The sequence below is a fragment of the Periplaneta americana genome, chromosome 12 (assembly GCF_040183065.1).
Source record: "Periplaneta americana isolate PAMFEO1 chromosome 12, P.americana_PAMFEO1_priV1, whole genome shotgun sequence".
Taxonomy (NCBI): Eukaryota; Metazoa; Arthropoda; class Insecta; order Blattodea; family Blattidae; genus Periplaneta; species Periplaneta americana.
In genome coordinates this window covers 2,728,447-2,748,021 of record NC_091128.1, presented here as the reverse complement: position 1 = coordinate 2,748,021, position 19,575 = coordinate 2,728,447, and the positions used below count along the sequence as shown (strand labels likewise).

General features: G+C 34.8%; 1 pseudogene; it reads right to left on the bottom strand.

Annotated features, from left to right (window-relative positions):
- The window catches only part of LOC138710119 (DNA-directed RNA polymerase I subunit RPA1-like), a 152,905-nt pseudogene that overhangs the window by 87,279 nt on the left and 46,051 nt on the right, over nt 1-19,575 (bottom strand).

Here is a 19,575-nt window from a genome sequence, read left to right as displayed (position 1 = left end):
ACCTCTTGCACTCCAATATTTTTCAAAGATATTATCATGGTCAGCCAATGAAGCACAGATTTTGAGGTGTTCCGAATCTATTTCTTGGTTTGAGTTGCACAATGGGCAGTTAGGGGACTGATATATTCCAATTCTATGCAGGTGTTTGGCCAAACAATCATGGCCTGTTGCCAATCTAAATGCAGCTACAAACGATTTTCGTGGTAAATCGGGAATTAACTGTGGATTTTGATGCAGAGAGTTCCATTTTTTCCCTTGGGATTGAGTTATCAAATTTTGTTTGTTGAAGTCTAAGTATGTAGATTTAATAAATCTCTTCACAGAGTAATACATAGATTTAGTAACAGGTCTGTAAGTAGCAGTGCTGCCCTTCTTTGCTAATGCATCCACATTCTCGTTTCCCAGGATTCCACAATGGGATGGTATCCATTGGAATACAATATTAAAACAATATGAAATCTACAAACACACAATAGCACATTACAACAAATACTTAATACGCAATTACAATTCAACAAACACACATTATTTGATCTAATAAATACAAACAACCCCCACCATCATACGAACCACAAACGACAATGAACACTACAAAGCAAGACGAGCTAAAGTCTCAGACATGACACCAGTGTCCAAACGGTACCATCTGTCAATGAGATATATTATTAAAGTTTCAAGTTTTAAGAAAGTTTTATATTTTATTTTTTCGATAGTAAGTTAACATAGGTGCAACCATTTGAAATACATTTCTGAAAAAGCCCGTAAAAGATTCTTCCTTCTAAAAAGACTAGCAGGAAAGGAATGGGGATGCTCTTGGAACACTTTGAACACTACATACAAAATGTTTATACAGCCAGTGCTGACATACTGCAGAGAAATTTTAATTACTTCACCTTTCTTAAACGACATAGAATATGTTCAAAACCAAGCTCTCAGACTCATTACTGGTGGAATCAAAACAACTCAAATAGATTCCATGAGATTCCTCACTAACATTAACAGCATCAAAATGACAATAGAAGAAAAACTACTGATTCAATATGAAAAACTTATCAGATTACCAGGAAACAATTGGCATTCATAGAGTCCTCTCTGTAGATTGAAAATTCAAAAAAGTTTCATATCCATGGTTCAAGAATTAAAACAGAAAATCAATATCCCGAATTTAAAAGAAATCTTAGAAATTAAACCAAACACTTTAACTCTATTAAATATAGAATATAATCTAAATTTAACACAAGAAATACTGAAATCAGAAGTATTCTTTATATTGTAGTTGTAATCCCCTGGTAGAGGGGAAGAGAAGGCCTGATGGCCTTACCTCTACCAGGTTAAATAAATAAATAAAAAAAATAAAAATAAAATAAACACTAAATTAATGAAACAATTGTCTTTAGAGACAATTAATATTAGGTACCCTCCACAAAACTGGCTACATTTATACACCGACGGATCCTTGATCTCCAGGGAACAAGTTGCAGGTGCAGGTGTTACGTGCTGTCTCTTCTCACTTTATAGCTCTCTTGGATATGGAACAACAAGTTTTGATGGTGAAATCATTGCAATCAGTGAAAGTCTCAGGAATCTTCTATGCCACATCAATAAATTTAAGAATGCAGTTATATTGTCAGCTATTCTATCAATCGTCTCTAAACACACACCTTCATCTCAAACAGCAGAAATAACTAAAATGCTCTCTCAATTATTATCACTCAATAAAAGAATTGTATTCCAATGGATACCATCCCATTGTGGAATCCTGGGAAACGAGAATGCGGATGCTTTTGCAAAGAAGGGCAGCATTGCTACTTACAGACCTGTTACTAAATCTACATATTACTCTGTGAAGAGATTTATTAAATCTACATACTTAGACTTCAACAAACAAAATTTGATAACAAATCTCAAGGGAAAAAATGGAACTCTCTGCATCATAATCCACAGTTGATTCCCGATTTACCACGAAAATCGTCTGTAGCTGCATTTAGATTGGCAACAGGCCATGATTGTTTGGCCAAATACTTGCATAGAATTGGAATATATCAGTCCCCTAACTGCCCATTGTGCAATTCAAACCAAGAAATGGATTCGGAACACCTCAAAATCTGTTCTTCAGTGGCTGGTCATGATAATATCTTTGAAAAATATTGGAGTGCAAGAGGTCAAATGACTTTATTGTCAAACGCCTGGCATTAGAAAAGAACAACATATTTTATAATAAGTGTTAAAGTGAGCATCAGAGACAAACAAAAACTATATCCGATGGAAATGGATGGATTGCAAAGGAGTTGCCTAGTTTCTGCATTACAATGAATTTGAAATTATGTAATGAGAGAAAAAATGAACCAAAAAGTATCAGTAGCTGAATGATTGGGAGGTAAAGCACTGCAGTAGTATCAAAGGATGCCAGAATGCAGATCTTGTCACGGTCACAGCAAGGATGCAGGAAAGACAAAGACCTTGCATCAGCTGAAGAAAAAGAATTGCCAAGGCAATACGAGAGTGTAATCTGATGTGGCCAATGGAGTGACAGAAGCAATAAAAGGCAAACCTGGGAACCAGGGGCAAGTACAGTAACCACTAGAACATGATGGTGCACTGAGCACTTACAATGGATAGTATACGTACCTGGTCCGAGACTTTTGATGAGGAAGTGAGAGTCAGTGTGTGCTGCCCCTTAGGCACATTGTTTATAATTATTGTAGAAATTATTTGTTTCCCAGACCAAAGAGGAGCTGGTTTCAATATGGCTGGTGACAACAGCTTGATCTCGCCCTTCTGATGCCCCAGTCCCTGGAAGACAAGCTGCTGGTACTCTTCTCTGCAACACAGATTCAATGTTTGTATGTAATGTACATTCCGCCTGCTAGTCTGTAGGCTACGACTGTATTAATGTTAAACTTCTAAAATACATAACATCAACTTGTTCAAAGCAGGGGGGGGGGGGGAATTATTTTCCGCATTATACAAAATTTAAACACGTAACTATCTATTGTATCCAAAGAGTCACGCCAGACAACACTCTAGCAGTAAGTTTAACTGTTCTTAGGTTTACATTTAATCTTTTGTGAAAATTACAACTGCCAAGCACTAATTTATATTACATGAACATTTTATCAATATGAGAATTAAACAGTATTCCACCATTAGCAAGAGAAATTGTGCATTGTAGAATGAAAGAAATTAGACCTTTACGAATATAGATGAAAAAATGAAAACGATGACATTTTAAGGAAGCAAAACTCCATGTAAAGGTACGGTCACACGACGCTACTTTTGCAGCGATGCAGTACAAAAAACTGCGCAACTCTCGTACTGCGACGTGTGAACAACGGTGCAACCCAAAAAGTAGCAGCTGCCGAACCTGCTGCTCGCTACTTTTCCATGCTGCGCAGCTTAGAAGTAGCGACGTGTGAACACGGTTCTCAGGGTTGCTGCCGCAGCATTTTTGATATCGGTTTTGTTGAAACTTTTCCTGCGGTTGCGACCAGTGTTGCCACCCACTTTTATTGTTTGGATGTATTTTAATGTTATATGTGATGAAAATAAATTACTTGTAACAGTTATTAAATGCACAACACAGTCTGAGCATTTTGCTGACGATATAATTCATTTTTAAAATTTTCTGTAGTGTAGTTTCAAACAGGAGGGTTGCCAACATTGATTATGTGAATATGTTGGTTATCATTTAAGTATATAGGTGTTTTTAAAAGCTTTATAGTAAAAATAATGCCAATGTCTGAATACTAGATACGACAGAAAAGCAAATAATAGATAAATAAGCTTTCGCATGAGTTTATTAATAATGCGAACATAACCACAAAATGTATATTGAGAAGTCAACATGGAGATGGAAACCTGCAGCATGACTGCGGCTGCAAAAGTAGCGCCTTGTGTGTGAACAGACTCGCAACCTCCAGTTGCAACTTTTGCTGCACTCGGGTTGCGCAGCACGAAAAGTAGCATGCAGCGCGCTACTTTTGGCTTATGTGTGAACACGACACGCAGCTTTTGCAGCTGCAGTACACAAGTTGCACAGCAAAAGTAGTGACATGTGACCGTACCTGAAGATAGAAAATAACATTACACAGCATGCATCAAATGTTCATCATCTGGTTTTTAATATATTACAGAACCTCAAACAAGATGTTAATATGGAATTAATTATACATCAAAGAATATGTGGAACATATAAAGAATATATAAACACATTTTGAAAAGCACAAATGAGAATGTTATACCTATGCTGACTTGTGTGTGCTGCAACAAACACAAAGAAAGGAAAAAGCTAAGTAGGTGATAGAATAGGCCTATAACGCTTTTATATATACAAAACAAACAGAATTGCGTATTTTCCATTTACTTGAGTGTATATTAACAAACAGAAACAAGACTGGTACACACATATTTTAAAAATGTCAACAGAGAGATACACCAAAATATTACTAGATTTCAAACTCATATCATACTGGCACCTTCTGGCCACATGGAAATTGAATTCTGTTCAAATAGGATACACGCTTAAACCTCTCTTGAAGGAAGAAACAGGCCTAAAGCTATGAAGTAAATAATGAATTATATGCACTGATAACATACTAGTCAAAGTAAGTTCAGGACAGTTCGACATCTTGAACAGTGACGAAGCATGCATGCACCATGCAATTGTTTTAATTTCTCTCAAGAAAGTTGGCGTGATTAGACATTATTCCTTATATTATTATTATTATTATTATTATTATTATTATTATTATTATTAATATTATTATTATTACACAGCATAAAGTTCTATTCTTTAACTTCCAAAATGTAATTCTGTAGATTTACCAGTATATTTATATTTGAAATCCACCCGCTGTTAATTTAGGCACTACGGGCCGTATTCATAGACATTTTTAGCGCGGGTTTCCAGTGGATGATCAGCGTTTTTCGTATTCATAAACCAGTGTTAGCGATAGGATATGATTTGAATTCTGTACTAGTAACCAGAGGATAGCAGGGGCTAGCTTAGTATGCTCGTAGCGTGTGCTGCGAAATGTCTATGAATAGCACCCTACTAGACTGTCCTGAGAAAATAGGCTATAATTTGCTTTTCCTCAAAGTTCATATGTTGGAAAGGTTTCAATTTATGTTTTCCAATGTAACAACACCTTGTCACAGTCACCCATGTTGACATTAAACAAAACAACAAAATACAACTTTATCTTCTCGATGATCTGAACGAAACTTGAGCACTTGAACTGTCACGAAATCATGCTACACTGAAAGCTAAATTGTAAAAGGTGCGGATCTTTGAGTGGTGAATAAACTATGTCCATTTGCTATTATGCTGAAAAATATCACTGTCAGAATAACCATAAAAACGTAAGGTCAAGCAGGCAGAAAACTGTGTATCAGTCCGTCACTGTCGTATAGCATGCAGATTTACACTCTGCCTTTACGGCATCCGAACTGACAGGTATTTCACCCTAACACATTCTTTGTCTGCTCAGCGCTTGTATGAGATCTGTGAACAGTAATACACCCTGAGGCTTCAGAAGGCATTTTTGTCAAATGCTGGATATAGGCCATATAAATTGTATGCAGTCTAACCTGATTAGATTTAAAGTGAATACAGCATTATTTAATATTTGCGCGGAAAATAAAACAAGAAAAATAAATATAATAATAATAATAATAATAATAATAATAATAATAATAATAATAATAATAATAATAATAATAATAATAATAATAATAATAATAATTCGAATTATAGGTATTGTGTTCTTAAAAATAATAATAGGGCATGCTCTGAATATTTGCCACTGATCTTGAAATGAAAACGAGAAAAGTGATATGTTTCACACTGACTCTAGGAAATTATTAGTTTACTCACTTTACAAAAAATCGTCCTCTAATAGACAGCAGTACTCCTGCCACAATATGGTCTTGAATCAAGCCACTCAATGGCGTTCCATCTTTTGGAACCAGGTACTGATTATTTACACTCACTGAAAATGAAACAAAATTCAGGAATGGAAGCTAAATGTATCTGTTTGGGACGAAAGAGCAGGTGCAATTCAAGCAAAATTTTAAGAACATAATTTTTTACAACCAGGGTCAGATTATTTACTGCGCACAAACTTTGCTTTTTTAATCTTTCAATTGACCATTACAAAATATACTAAACATGTTTCCTTGATTCATTCAAGGACATGCTACAGAGTCAATGGCATAATATGGTGGTATCCAATATCGAACACTTGAGAAGTAGATCAATGAGTACTCTTGTCTGGTGTCATCTTAATTAACACAGTTTGTGTATCGGTATGCAGAAGGATGTGTACTAATGAGATCTTAATCACTCTCACTCTTTCCTACAGTAAATCGTTAAGTTGTCATGGTGATATATGTTACCAAGAGTTGAGACTGAAGAATAATAGTAGAATTGGATACAGAATTTTGTCTTTATTCGTCATTATTTTTGAACAATTCAATCTCCAATATAAGTAAATCTATGAAATGGGACCAACAACTCTACTTTCTTAATCAATGGAAGTAACTATGTTTTGCAATTTTATCCACTTAAAAAACTACTATGTATGGGTTTGAACTTAGGATACATAGGTCCAAAGGTAATTCTGATAACAAGAAAAGTGTTAAAATACATTTTATGATCAATTTCAATGAATACTTAGGTAATTAAATATAGAAAGTTTTAAAAAAATCTAATGTCACATACAGACACAAGTAATGTAATGCATAACACCCTAGATCATATATGTAACAAATAACTCATCGCTATGTTAAAATCGGTAGCACTTTGAAGAGAACAACCGCCAGGATTGCCACCTGTCCGCCGTAAACGAATATGAGATGGCAGTACTGTTGCTAATGCAATTCAAATGGGAATTATGATGTGACTCCTTATGTAACAACTAGATGGCAGCGTAGTAAACCTGATAAAAGTTGTTAACGCCAAAGCCTATAAGGCCGACCTATCTGTTACATATATGATCTAGGATAACACGTAATATAAAATGAATTTGTACAGATGTTGATTAGCACACAGGGAATGTTATTGCAAATTACTGTCAGTTCAAGCAAACATGCCCAATATACAAGTATTCAAGTATGTGACATGGCAGTGAACAGTTTAATAGCCTTCCTGTGGATATAAAAAAATCAAAACTTACGAATATTTAGGATCAAATTAAAGAGGTACCTAATTTCTCATACCTTCTATTCTGTAGATGAATTCATGACATTCAACAATGCTGAATGTATATTTTTATCTTGTATTAAGTATCGATACTAACCCCTTGTGTTGTATTAGTATAATGTAAAACCCTTCTGTATATACAAGGGCATTCGAAAAATAATGGCAACATAGTGTTTCTCCCTAAATTTATTCAGGTTGCTTTTGGCATTACATACTTCAAATAAAGACCCCTGCCAGTCAACAGTACATTGACAAACCCTTGGAAGATGATGGACTCCATCTGCAGCATCATTTCTGGATCTCTTTTTCACTGATCAATCTAAAGCTGTTCGGATGCCAACTTTTGATTGAAAGCAAATGCCTCGCTTCCACCCATTTTGCAACAGTTCGGTATGGTAGGACTTTTCTCCCACAAGTTTCTGAGTTGCATTTTTTTCCTCTTGTAACTTGTATTTTTATGATGCATCTTTGTTCATACCTTACTAACATTTCTAGGGCGTTATTACTTAATACAAATCAGAAACAGTCCCTGTATTCACAAAATATGGTTACTTACAGACTTTTAATATTCCACATTTATGCAACAATCGCTCCTTTATTACATACTAAAAGATTCCGATGCTCACTGCTAGGAGTGCTGATTTACAGCATTGTTGCCATTACTGAATGCCTTAGTATTTCACTAGACTGTCACTATGGAGTAAGTCTTTGTAGTACTATCACGACTTTTCTTTCGACATATTCCATATTCTAGCTGTGAAGCGATGGAATGTAAAAAAATACAATACAATTGTAACTATGCACCTGACAGCTTTGTGTAATGTAGACAGTGAGAGATCCGACGTTGTCACAATGACCACCATACAACAGCAGAAGAGTCCTTTGCACAATTCTGATGCCTTACTATGTAAGATGCTATTGCCTTTATGCAAAGGATTCTAGTCTGTGAGTCATCACTCTCTGAACAACATCTTTTTTTTTGCAGGATTTCACAGCAGTGCTAGTAACAACATGAAGCAAACTGACAACACAGCAGTGTTCAGCAGCAGTTGATAGAGTACGCTACATTCCTATTAGTGGAGAAGGCTACTGTGCAGTGTTCAATTTTTTCAGCGTGGGTATATTTTCGTGTTGATGTACTTATTCGCGAAGTCTGAATGTACATACTATAACATCATTATATTCCTTTATTTGTATTGTTCTACGTTATACGGTGTTATATTTTTTATTCATTTCGTATTATTACTGCTCCTTGATATATCAACGCTTTCGAAGTCGCACAAGTCAATGATTTTCAATATCAGTTCGATGTTCGATGTCGAAACAGCTGTGATTATCACGTGGAATGTCAGATAGTTATGATTTTTTTCGCCTAAAATTTTTTCCTGGCATATAATACTTATGCCTGGATTTTTAAACCAAGAATTATGGAAAAAAGTGCGTCTAATACACGAGGAAATATAGTAGTGGCTCTAATAGTCAAATTTTTGGCTATGGAAGATTCATATTATTTATTACAAATAATAAATAAAGTGTTTCGAAAAATTATCTGATTGTTTTCTTTTAAAATTAAATGCCAAATATACTTCTGGAATAATAACAAATATGTTTAATCTGTGTGATGATTAATGAGTCTAGTGAAGAATGGGAAGCTATTGATTGATATGAATCAAGTGAGGGGATGATAGAGGAAAGAAGAAGGAAAGAAAGGGAGAGGAATCCAGAGCTGGGATAATAGGAGAATGAGCTGAGGTGAATAAGTAGAGTGTAATGGAGTGCAAGTCCAAGTGTAAGTTACGAAAGGGATTGCGATGAAGAGAACAAAGAAGAAGTCGAGAACATAAGAGAGAAGAAGAGCGGAGATGATCCAAGTCCAGCGACCATAGGAGATACTGATAGGGTACTAAAGATGTATGAAAAACTAGAGGAAACTTGTAAAAACAGTTCAGCGAACATAAGATAGTTAAAGAAACAGGGATGTGTGAAGTGTAGCAAGTGAACTAGAGGAGAAATCTGACATAGTCTGAGGTATTGATGCCATCAAAAGATCAATTAGTGTAACTGAAGTGGATCTGAGAATAAGATAGAGGAATAAGTAATGAAGTGTTAAGGAGAAAATGAATAGAATAAACAGCGAGAAGAAAAGTAATGATGGTAGTGAGGCTAATATGAGTTAGGAAAAAATAATACTGAGTGTTTCATGTAACTGAGAAAGGAAGAATGTGGGGAGTGGAGGAGGTAGAAAGTGAGCAAAAGTAGTGAGAGCGAACGGAAAAAGTTATCCAATAAAGGGGAAAAAAATGATTAATTTCGAGGGAAAAATTGTTCCAGGGCCGGGTATCGAACCCGGGATCTTTGGTTAAATGTACCAATGCTCTACCACATGCTCTACCAACTGAGCTACCTGGAAAATCTACCAGACACAGATCCAACTTTTCCCTCTATATCCACAGACTTCAAAGTGGGCTCACAACCTTGAAATTATTCAAATCAACTTTACAGGGAGTTATACTTGAAAGCTTGATTTGCATAATACACACCACTGTTCGTTTAAGGGGAGGTTGTAAGCTGATTTGGATCAAAATTAACATTTTTTGGTTTTTAGCTGAACTAGGGCTATCCTCGCTGTGTTAAATTTAGCAACTTCAGGTACACTTATCTCAGAAACTATTCAATCTACATCTATGAAAATTTGGACACCTTTAGTTGTGATCTTCCTTAACCTACCGACTTTTTCTTAATTTATTAGTTCAGCTAAAAACCAAAAAATGTTAATTTTGATCCAAATCAGCTTACAACCTCCCCTCCTCCTCACACAGAGTTAGTGTGCACTCAGTGTTGGTTGCTTGACGGTTGTCAGCCCACTTTGAGGTCTGTGGATATAGACGGAAAAGTTGGATCGGTGTCTTGTAGAGTTCCTAGGTAGCTCAGTTGGTAGAGCACTGGTACATTTAACCAAAGGTCCCGGGTTCGATACCCGGCCCCGGAACAATTTTTCCCTCGAAATTATTCAAATCAACTTTACAGGGAGTTATACCTGAAAATCTTGATTTGCGTAAAAAATTATGTGCATTGAACAAGTAATAGTAAGGAAGTATTATAAACAGTAGAACATCGGAACAATAAACTAAACAAATAATATAATATGGTAATGTAGATGAGAAAGTAGAAAAATTAGTGAATATTAGTCAGAGAAGAAAGGGTTTAAGATAAACAGAAAATTAGGGATAATAATAATGGAAGATGACAATGATAATAGAGACGGATGAATAGAATGTTTGTGAACAAGAGTAAGGTAGACAGTGCAGCATAGTATTCAGGAATGGGACTGAGGAAGATAAAGAAGTGAAGAGTTGGAAATACTGTACAGCATATCAGAAAGGGTGGAAGAAGAAAATAGACTGAAATAGAGTTGAACTGAAGGTAATGGAAGATGTGGAAAGATATAGATGAGAGGAAAAATATTTTAGGATATATGATGGAATGTAATCAAGTGTAGTGGTGAACCGTATACAAAAATGTGGGGAAAACCACCACCTCTAAGTCGTATGATGATAATATAACTTGTTATACTGAGCATGACTGTCTAGCATCACATATATCGCATGGAAATTTATAACTCTGAACACTGCACCGTCTGCAAGGACCAGAGCACTAAAATGAATGGAGAACATCTCTTCAATGCCGAAAACTGGATCCCACTCTCCAGAAGACGAAGAACCTCTCAAAACTGTACTGGCATGCCGAAGACTCATGGATTGGTTCCTTATGTCCCGCCAACATAGATAACAACAACACATTGCCTGTACTTGCTTTTATGGAATTCGAGTGAATAATAACTCGGTAATCAGCCAAGCACAAAAAAATTAAATAAATAACAAAGACAAAATGTTCCGATATTCCGAAAAAATGTCACAAATAAGGTTCCATGTCACACATGTCTGCACTCATAGACGTCCACACATACCATGTGAGTCAAGGACAAGCACTTCTGTGTTCCGGAAAAAACTGACAGCTAATGGATCAGCTCAAACTGTTAGTGAACATCCAAATAAACGATTCCTATTATATTACTCATGCCTGCATGTGACTCAAGAAAGCTGTGTTTCTTAGATAACATATTATTTTAAATTTGAGTGGAGTTATTTGGAGCACAAAGAAAATTTCCTGCATTAAACAGTGGCACCTTTTGACAGGCAGTAGCAAGTGTTAAATCTATAACAGAATGCTACAGTGCTATTTAAAATTAATGAAGAGGAAAGCTGTAATTAATCATGAGATTATTAATACATACAAATATTGTAGGCTTCACTGCGAGCAACTTCGTTCTGGGGAAAATGAGCATTCATTTCATCGCCATCAAAATCAGCGTTGTAAGCTTTGCAGTTTGCATAGTGCAACCGTATAGTTTTCTCTCCTTTCAGGATTCGTGCAGTATGGGCCATGATGCTGGGTCTATGTAGAGTAGGCTGCCTGTTTAGAAGTAACACGTCTCCATTGCACAGATGTCTGTGAACCTACAGAAAAACAATGTAATAGATTATATAGTTCAAACAAATGCTATAGAACACACAAAAGTATTTTAGATTCAAACACCTCATGTCATTATTAAACACATTATTATCAGGAAACGAGAGTAAGATCAATGTTAAAAATAGCCTATATTATACAGAGCATTCGCCTACGGGTGAGGCCAGGAAAGCGGCATGTACTGATACGCCGCTTTGTGCACGCAGTTGTTGAGACACGCTCGACAATCAAGGACATCAAGGTCGACAAGTTATCAGTTGTGAGCCAGATGTTGCAGTATTTAACACGTACAGTGCAGTTTCTTGACACAGTTGCTTAAATATTCAGCATTGTGTAAAATTTCTTAACAATGCAAAACGCAAAATTAACGCTTGAACAAAGAGTTTTTATGTATGATGCATATGTGAAAACAGAGTCATGTAGAGAGGTGCGTAGGCAATTTGAAGTGAAATATCCGGGTGCTCCAGTTCAGGGTAGAGAAACTGTTAGACGTCTTGTTAACAAATGAAGGACAACAGGGTCGATAAATGCTACAATTCCTAAGCGAAAACAAAGAGTATTGACGGGAGAAAAAAATTGATGAAATCAGTGCATAATTTACACGCTCTCCTAATAAATCTCTAAGATGTGTTTCACAGGAAGTTAGTGTTTCAAAAACATCAGTCTTTACTGCTGCTAAACTTTTAAAATTAAAACCCTACAGACTATAGTATAGAAAGCGGAAGCTTACGGATAGACGATTCCAACAAGCGACACCGCAGGCAGGCCGCTTTCCTGGCCCCACCCGTAGGTAAACGCTCTGTATATTACCAATCTGTTTCAATTTTTGTATTTGGAACATGCACACATAAGTATTTTTGATCCAAACACCTCATGTGATAATTTAACACATTATTATCAGGAAACAAGAGTAAGATCAATGTTAAAAATAGCCTATATTATATATTACCAACCTGTTTCAATTTTTGTATTTGGAACATACCTACTTAATTTTATTCCCTGAACTTCTTCAAACATTATGAAACACTTCACAGAACGAGAAAAAGAAATATTCTGAAAAAACAAATTCATATTGTTTGCTTTTATTTTTGTGAAATAAGTCATAAAATCAGTAATTAGAAATCTATAAAGTAAACGAGTCTCATTGTAAGCCAAACATACTTTGGTTCAAACCAGTAATTACAACAATTAAAATTATTATTAGGTAAAAAGGTAAAGGTATCCCCTTTGTATGTCAGTCATGAAGTTACTTGGGGCGTGTCGAGATGCTTTCATGACCTTGGTACTGGAATGAGGTGGTGTGATCAGAATCATGCTCCAACTGCCTTCACTTTTGGAAAAAATCTTGTACTCAATTTGATAGAAGGGTGAATGAACCTCAGGACTGATCTGCAAGTTTAGGCAACGAGAAAAATCTCGCCACCACTTGGAATTGGACCTAGAACTTTCCAGTCCATAGTCAGTTGCAAAAGTATTATTAAGATCTATTAAATAAAGGACCAAATGTATACAATTAAGAAATTTTTCACAACCTGACACAGTAAAACTTCATTTATACATTTTTATGGGGTCTGGAGAAAAAAAAATGTATGTGAGGAAAACATATAATTAAAATGACATTCAATAACATATGAAATAACATTTAAAGATTTTATGGGAAAAACAAGTTAAGCCAATTCAGTAAAATTTCCATAAAAGAAATTTAGAACTTCACAATTAAGCCATCTTAGTCTAAAAGAAGAATCTTATTCAGAGGCTTGTAATGCCCCATTTTGATTATTGCGATTCCTTGCTAACTAATGTAAGTTCACTCTTAGCTGAGAGACTACAACGTGTTCATAATGTGTGCATACGATTCATCTGCAATACTCGTAAATTTGACCATATAACACCTTCCCTCCAGTTACTTTCATGGGTGCGTCTGAAGGAACGAAGAACAATACATTCCCTGTCTCTTCTGTTTAGAATCATGCATACTTCTACTCTGAATTATCTGTTATCATGCTTTCATTGTCTTACAACTCTTCGAAACCGACATCAAGCACTTCTTTCTATCCCTCATCATAGAAAGTCTTTATATACATCTTCCTATACTGTAGAAATACCTCGCCTCTGGAATTCGTTACCTAATGACGTCAGGGACTGCCGGACTTTATCACAATTCAAAATTAAATTGGAAAATTTTGTCTTAGTTAATGTTTTTTAGGTATTGCTAGAAGTATTGATTTGTGTTTTTTTTTTTTTCCTTTTCTTTTTTAACCTAGATTAAAATTGCAAGTTTCTTGTGTATGTTAGTTAATTAGTTAGGATACAATTTATTATGATACTTAATCACTCATTTAAAGTTTGTGTGACTGCAACCTGTGTATATTTTTGTGTGGCTTTACTTTGTTTATAGTGTTTTTTTTCTCTCTCTCTATTTCTTGTGTAGCTTTACTTTGTATATAGTGTATTTTTTTACTACACCAGAATAAATAAATAAATAAATAAACAAACAAATAAATAAATACATAAATAAATAAATAAATAAATAAATAAATAAATAAATAAATAAATAAATAAATAAATAAATAAATAAATAAATAAATAAATAAATAAATAAATAAATAAATAAATAAATCTTTGAGTCTATAATACGATCCTCAAATTTATAACACGATTCTCGAATAATATAAATTTATTTGTAGGAAATCTTAGTTGCTCAGAGCCACAACTCCAATCCAGGCAATTTTACAATACTGACTTACCTCGTTCTTCCAGTGTGATCTCCATTTAATAACATGTGATTATTTTACAAACACGTCAATCATTTTGGATTGCTAGCTCCTAAAGAACAAACCATATCCTCAAATTTTGATAACTGTTCCATAATTTGTTCAATTACATCATGGTGTTCACAAAATATTTCACTGTTTCAAAAGCAGTAACATAGGTGCACAAGACTGGGGGAGGAAAGCATGGGCAGTTTCGAATTTCTGCATCTTAACAATGAACACACACTGTATTTTTATGGCAAACCTAATTTCGAACAAAATTCATTTAGAATGTTTAAATGATGTTCATTATCTTCTGGGGTTTAAAATGCGATTAAGTTGTATAAAGATTCGTTCCAACAACAGTCAGTAACCATCCGTAACTATTGTAAGCATGCGCAGTACAGAAAAGACATTCCAACACACTCCAAACCAATTCTGAACAGGAAACATGTACTTCAGTTGAACATTCCAACAAACTTTTGACACGGATCTGGAGCGATCAGAAGTAGTTGGTGCACTGAGGCATGTACTGTCTTGGACATGTGCACATGCTCACTAAGTCTCCTGGATACTGAAGAAAGACAAGATCGACTGTTTATATCTTTCGCATCACAACTTAAAGGTTAAGATGGAAAATGAACTGCAAACAAATAATAAAAATTAAAGACTTAATTTAAATTTTCACCAAAAAGAAAGAGAATGAAAATTATTTGGGTAATGAAATAGCTAATTACATTTTCAACATGCAACTTTGATTTAAAATATAATAAATAAAGTACACAAATGAATAATTGGGAAAATAAAAACTATTTTTTCTTTTAGATGAAAGAGTCTCCCAGTACAATTTGCGGAATTCTTATCTTCCATACTTTTTGTTATCTTTTTATATAAAATTATCGAAATTTTATTTTTTGCAATTTGAATTAGCTGCAACATGATAATAATTAGGCAACCCATTCTCAGGCAAAAGTTACAGAAGCTCTGGTTTTAGTATGTGATGATCTGAAAAAGTGTTTCAACATCATTCATTTCTATTTCAATCCCATAGTAGGTACCTAACCAGCACACGTGCATAAGGTGATAAAAGGTTCGTACATGAATTGATACATAAACTACTTGTTGGAACGAACTTTAAGTGTAAAAACTGTATAAAAGAAATGTGTAACCAAAATAAATTAACGTGAAAAGTATAGGAATTTTGCTGGGACTTGAGGAATAAAAAACATTTGAGTATGAAAAGTATAAAAGAGTTTTCCTGTACAATTTAGTGTTTATAAATTGGATTTAATGAATTTCGTGCAACCACAAGTGACATTTCTAAAGTGTGAGAAGAGGTAAATTTGCTCCAGAACACTATACACACCACTTTCAACCTCTGGGAGTTGTGAGTTGAATCACTCGGCGTCAAGAGGCGTTTTGCAACACTTTCTCGCTGGTTAGAGTTGAAAGCAGACAATCTTATCACAGAACCATCTTCATTTTGGACCATCACAGCTCTAAAAAGGAGCATCATGTAAGGCACTCTTTCATAATTACACTGAGTTAATTATATGTATTTCAATTTGCTTCACAACAGATTTTCCACAAACTCATTACTTTATTAAGAAAAAGTAAGTAAACTCAAGAATCTCCAAAAAGAAATATTATTTCAATGGATACCTAGCTACTGTGGTAAGTTGATAAAACTGCATAACATGCAATGCATTTGTAGCCAAGACCTTTGCGAACAGTACCTTTATCCAGTATCTTTACTTCAATCGACTCTCATTTTATAAATGTATGGTAAAGGTAATGGTATCCCTGTAACATGCCATGAAGGCACTTGGGGGGCATGGAGGTAGAGCCCCATGCTTTCCATGACCTCAGCACTAGAATGAGGTGGTGTGGTCGGCACCACGCTCTGACCGCCTTTTACCCCCAGGAAAGACCCGGTACTCAATTTTATAGGAGGCTGAGTGAACCTCGGGGCCGTTCTGAAAGTTTGGCAACGAGAAAAAATCCTGTCACCACCTGGGATTGAACCCCGGACCTTTCAGTTCGTAGCCAGCTGCTCTACCAACTGAGCCGCCATAAATGTATGAAACAATAATAAAATTGGTTCTCTTCTAACAAAGACAAAATTTTGAAGGCCATACAAAAGAAACAAAATTACCTGTGACATGTTATTTATCTTACCCTGGATGCTTATTTGGCCCATTCAGCACCATGTTCTGCAACTCTGCAACATTCCATCCTGTTACAGGCACAGGATATGTCAGACATTTAGCAAATTCCTCGGGGAGACCAATTTTATCAATGTTTAAACATGGATCTGGAGTTATAACAGAGCGAGCCGCATAATTTACTCGCTTCCCCATCATATGCATACGAATAATACCTTCTTTTTTTCTCAATAATCTGTATAAAAAAAGAAACAACATATCTGTAGAACACTTTATTTTGAATTGATGTGTTAGAAAAAAACACACGCACACCTGCCCACACACAAAAATTGAAGTTTCTCTCTTGATTTCGCCACCTCATAGTCAACAGTTTTTTGACTGTCCCATAAATGCTAACTGTCTAAGCCCGACTAACAGACACAATAAGCACTTCTGACACTTTCATAAAGTCATCATTCACATAGCAAATTCATCCATGAAAACTGTCATCATCGATGGAGATATTAGCAGCAGCAACAGGAGTAGTAGCATTTTACTTAACGATACTTCCAATTCCAGAGACTATTCAGCATTAAAGTTCAACTGAGAGAGAAATAGCCTATAAATTTTGCCAGAACCCTGTATTAGGGAAAGAATTTTCTTGTATGTTGTACGTAAATCTATGACATAGTCCATTTCCTCTAGGAGGAAGCTGCACTAAGGATTTTATTGCCTTTTAAAATCCATTGCCCTTGGCTGGATTAGAACCTACGAATCTTGGATCCAACTACTACTATGGCAACTGCAAAACCACTAAGGACGACGAAATTTATGTTTTATTTATCTGGATCAAAGACGTTGTAGTTATGTATCTAGACACACAATTGCTGGTGTCATTACAAATCTGAAACCTCTCACGCAGGTTTGTGCGACGTCATGTTTTGGGGGCAGAAGCACTTTGTCAAGCATCAACATATGGAGATTCACGTGTTCATTTATGTTGTTTACTTTCAATAGAGTGTTGATTTGTGTTGTCTACTTTTAATAGTGCATTAAAGTTAAAGTTAATTGGAAGTTTAGTCTTTAGCATTGATGGAGTACATTAATAGTCGTTTCTCATAATAAAATTAGTGTATTTCAAAAATGCGTAATATCTTCGAAGTATGAATGTGTTCCTACAAGTTAGAGATACGCATTGTTAATGTGTAGGTTTGTTATTATTTAATAAGTACTATGCCTAAGTAGTAAATTTAATTGAATGATTGATGCCATTCACCATGGTGAATTCGTGTGCAAATTTAATTGAATGATTGATGCCATTCACCATGGTGAATTCGTGTGCAGTGTTTAATTGTATATACACATACAAGAAAGGATCTGGAATTTCTCTGCAGAAGTAAGTACAATACTATAATTACTGTACAACTTCTTTCTTGCTTGCTTAGTCTAGTTAGAGATGTACCGAAATAATATCTGTAGACGAAGACGAATATCTAACATAAAAAAGTGTTGTTCTCCAATATTAGGTTTCCAAAATACCGCTAATAAACTTGTTTAAACTTATAACTTAATGCTATTAATCACAGGTTCCCATTAAATAAGATAGATTTTCTGGCTAAGTGGGCGACAACAATTAAACAGGATAAATTCGTGCCAACTCGGAACCACAAATTGTGTTCTGCCCATTTTGAAGTCTTGTTTCTGGATATCCTTAGGAAATCAAATTTTGAAAGATGACGTAGTTCCGTCTCTGTTTAACTTCCCAAGCCATCTACAAAAGGTAAACTGCTGAACACTGTTATATTAATAGCTTACAGAAAACGGATGTAGGTAAATTCTCATTTTTAAATAGAACTATAAATGATTGGAATGACCTACCTGCAGCGGTCTTTGAGGGCTGTCCTTCCTTAAGGAGATTCAAGAATAATTTAAAAAGTTGTATATAAAGTGAAAATTAAAATTAAGGTGGCATTCAACATTTAATTTTTTAAGGTGACATGTATTTATCTAGGCTGACGAGTTTACTTCCTTGGTTTGAATTGTAAATTATTTAAAACTAGGGCCTTAGACTAGAAATGTTTAGTTTAAATGTAGTTCTGTTTATAAGTATGCATAAGGGTGTAATTATTTGACTTATTTGAACTGTTGTATCAGTGAAGTGAGGTGAGTCAGTGAAGTTATGGTTTTACAGTGCAGTGAACAGTTCCGATCAGTGATAATTTATAGCGTCAATGAAATGTGTTCTATAGTGTCAGTGAAATGTGTGCTAAAGTGTCAGTGAAATGCGTCATAGTGCCACTACAGGGAATGAGATGAGAGTAAAGTGAAAGACTATTGAAACTTATGTAGGACCTATAGATAATTACGTAGGTTGTATTGTAAAATGAGGTATTTTATTTTATGTTTTATTATTATTGTGTTAAATTGTATTATGTATTATTATTGTATTGTGTGTAAAACTGTATACGTGTTGTAAAATTGTATTGTATATTGTAAATTTTATTATGTATTGGTTATCATTTTATTGTGTATTGTTAATATTGTATATACCACTGCCACCGGGTGCTTGCCCACTTGCAGTGTAAATAAATACATACATGTACATTTCTAATCTATAATTTAATAACTTTGCTTTATAATATGAATAAATGATTTTCGCTTTTTATAAATTCTTAATAGACTTAGTATAATATTACTCTAGCAGATTGAAAAAGCATCTCGGAGAGTTCTGAAAAGAAAAATGGAAGCAACAATTCCACATGAAACAAATAAATTGATCCCGACAGTAATTCTTTTAAACATATGATGATGTATATTTGGAGCACAATTATAGCATTATCGAGTCTTAGAAAACGTATTAAATCACTTGAAAATATGTTAGAAAAGAAGAATGAACAGTTACGAGCATTGAAAAAGAAAAATATTAACTGCAAGAGAAAATGTGACA